The sequence below is a fragment of the Homalodisca vitripennis genome, chromosome 3, assembly GCF_021130785.1.
Source record: "Homalodisca vitripennis isolate AUS2020 chromosome 3, UT_GWSS_2.1, whole genome shotgun sequence".
Taxonomy (NCBI): Eukaryota; Metazoa; Arthropoda; class Insecta; order Hemiptera; family Cicadellidae; genus Homalodisca; species Homalodisca vitripennis.
Genome location: NC_060209.1, coordinates 202,290,918 through 202,294,553, shown reverse-complemented (window position 1 = coordinate 202,294,553; position 3,636 = coordinate 202,290,918).

The window sequence follows — 3,636 nt, the reverse complement described above, 5'->3', positions numbered from 1 at the left end:
ATAACAACTTCATTAATAAGTACTCTTTCTGTCAATGCTCCAAAAACTGTATGAAATTATACATAAGGTGCGAATTAATTGGGTGATGGTAAGCAAATTGAAATCAGTACTATCATGATTATAAGAATAATCTATTACAAAATGTTGCCAATACGTTTTAAATAAACTAGTTCCTATTCAATCTCAAAGTTAAACGTAACTGAACATTGCGTCTAAAAATATAACAGTATTTTAGAAGTTTTCAGTGACCGTTTGTAATAAGCGGTATAAAACATGAACAATATTAGAATGGGGTAAAGAGGCACAGCGATGCAGGGATAGACAGGTCCGCAGTGCGTAAGTCAGAGTTTATTGCAGCACCTTGCATCTCGCGTGTGGGTAAGTATTTACATGATATTCTCACACACGAACATCGGCCATATCTTCCCGTCTAGGGCTGGCTGCATTCACGTGTTTACCTTTACAGTTACTAGAGTAGAACTTATACTTTAACTCGGAGTCTTTATGAGGCTACAGGAAAGGTTTAAATCCAAAGTTTAGAATTATTATAGCACATGATAAAGATCACAAGATAACAGTTTTAAAAATTGCTAAATCTCGTAAATCCAACCGGGGGTCACCCCTTTCGTTTTTCTGATTGACAAAAACACTATAAAAGCATTTCAATAAATAAATTTAAAATATTAATTCGTCTTGGTACATGTAAATAGTACATCAATACTCGGCCCTTTTGTAAATGCTAGCGGTTTTGGTCCAGGGATCCGACGTTCTCGTGATTATAATCGGTGTGAAGGATTTTTCTGCAATGCAATTGTAAATCAAATCAACTGCAGAAGGTCTTCGCAAGAAATGCAAGTCAGAATTTACTTGTTTACAAAATGTAGCTGAAATATTAGAAACATGTAATTACATGAAACATTTTTAATATAATATTAAGTATTAAAGTGTACATACTCCAAAATATTTTTCTTTTATGAAGAGTTAACAATCTTACAGAAAACGCAGTAATCTTTAATAAACCCCTGAAACATTTTTGATAAGGAAAGGTAGTAAACTGTAGTGTTAAGGAAAGCAGTAAAAATACACAAGGAACGGTAAAATAACATTATCTGTTATTAATTCAGCAAATTATTTACCCAAAAATACATATACAGATATAACTATGTGTAAAAGAATTAATTTCGTTTTAAAATGTAATACACATAGTCAACTTAGTTTCCGGACAAGTGCTGGTTTGTGTATGAGTATTTTGGCTCAAACTTCACTGGCAGAATGCGAGATGAATATGTAATATTGGATTTTTCCCTTGGCCTTATCGAAACATTACCACACATCAGTATATATGATTGGCAAAGACCACTTAGAAAGAACCACCATTTTACAGTACGTTAAAATTCACTAAGAATGAAGGGACTAAATATATTTAGGATTAAACCAAAACATATTCTAGTTTTACAGGGGAAAGACGAATAACCTTGCTGAGTAAGTTATTATCGAAACACAATACATCTTTCTCGAGGTATTGATGTATCCAATTACTACAACACAGGCCAATCTCTCGCAGAAGATGTACAGCGGCAATCAAGGGCCTGTTCCGCAGCCTGACACATCGGTATGGCCGTCAGGTACACGCTTTCTAGGCCTAATTGGTTTTGTACATCGCATCGTATGACTGTTTATAGTTTCTGTCACTATTCCGGACAAAATATTGAGGTTTATGAGTTGATCCGTATACATAGCGGAATTCGTTTTACTGTATTTTACACAGCAATAGGCCAGGCCACAATAAATATATTTATTAGCTAGAGCAAAAAAACACAACGAAACTTTAGAAACTGTATACCTAGCAAAACCACGACGTTAGAGTAATACCAACTGTTTAGAAACCTCAAATATGAATAGCATATTGGTACCAAATAAAAATTTCCATATGGTTTAAATCAACGCTTTGATTGTTTAAATGCATGCTAAAGTAAAGTTCAACCATATGTTACTGAGATTTAAATTTTTGCTTTTGTTTATTTCTAAGTTATGTTTATTTAATTTTAGGTAATTTTTTTGAATCTGGCTTTTACTATGTTGCTTTCTTTAAGAACGTAACGAAAAGACAATATATCATAATATATTGTCCAAAGATGTCGAAGACTAATCCTGCTGATCTGAAAATTCTCAATGATGCCACTCTCTCTGGAGCTGAGTCTCTTAAGTCTGCGCTCATCACAACAAACTGGACGGATGCAAATTTTAGACAAATATTACTCTCATGCGTCAACCCTCCTTAGGAAAAAACCTGCTTTGGACAGTGCTGCTAAGACCGCTATCTACTATCTTTCCCTCTATCTTGGCCAGGAAAATATCACATCCGATGATCATGAAAAGCTAATATATGATATTCTCTCCTCAGTCACCGTAGCAGACAAAGTCAGTCCTTTGTTCCCTAGAGGCACTGCTTTGGCTGGCACTCATAGTACTGATGTAAAAGACATAACGGTCTTTGTTTTCTCAGGAGCTCAACGGACTGCATCCACCCCCATGAGATCAATATCAATCAAAGACGTTTCCGACTTCTTCAAAGAGATGCTAAAGTGGTCTCTAGATCCTGACCGCCAACAAGACCTCTGCAACACAACAGGTATTCTGTTGATGAATACTTTCCGATTAATAAGAAAAGATGCGGAGTCTTTGCAAAACCACATAATCAACACAGCCAGGAACTCCCTTATAAGTCTGTATGGGTTCACCATTGATTCAATACTTCCTCCTCCGCACAATAACTACTATGACACCTTCAATCAACACTTTTCCTCTAGCTTTCCAAGGACGAAATACATTTTGTCTGTTTTTATTCAGGCTTGGGTTGATGACAAAAGCAGAGAGGGGTATTTAAAGGCTGGATGTTTGTTGTCTTTATGTGAGAACGGACTGGGGGCCTTATCTTGGTCTATTAAGGCAGCTCAGACAATGCGAGTTAAGCTGAACACATACCTCCTCACTTGCTGCCTCTCACAACCTCTAGAGGCTCAAGCTTTAAGAGTTGCTAAATTCGTAACTCGCACAGACAAAGGAGCGACTTGGCCATGGTGTCGACTGTTTGAAGAGACAGCTTTTGCAGATCTTAACAACAATACTAACGCAGATCTCTCCTGCATAGGTGCTCTTATTGCCATGAAAGATGCAGAGGCTGTCAAAAACATGCTCCAATTCAGACAGATTCCCCACGTTGTTGATGAAGTTGAACCCCTGGCCGTAGCTATAATTGATGCTCTCCGACCAGAATTACCAAATATAGATATAAATAAAAGCATTAGTTTGTTTAAAGTGACAAAATATTATTTTATTTTACTGCCACGGATATGCATCGTAGAAGAATTTATGATAACTTGTAGCATAAAGGAATTCAAAACATGACACATAGAAAGTTAAAGTTTGGAATTGAAATAATTTTTTTTGAAATTCATATTTTTATATCACAAAACATTAACGAGAGTTTACCGTTAAAGGTTATTTGCATTATAATATTCAATATTTATACAGTGTATTAGACGTTCACTAAATTTATGTTGCAGTCGTATTAGATTTTGGATAGCATTTTATGGTTTTAAATGTTTCTGATTTTGTTAATTATGTTTAGTTCGT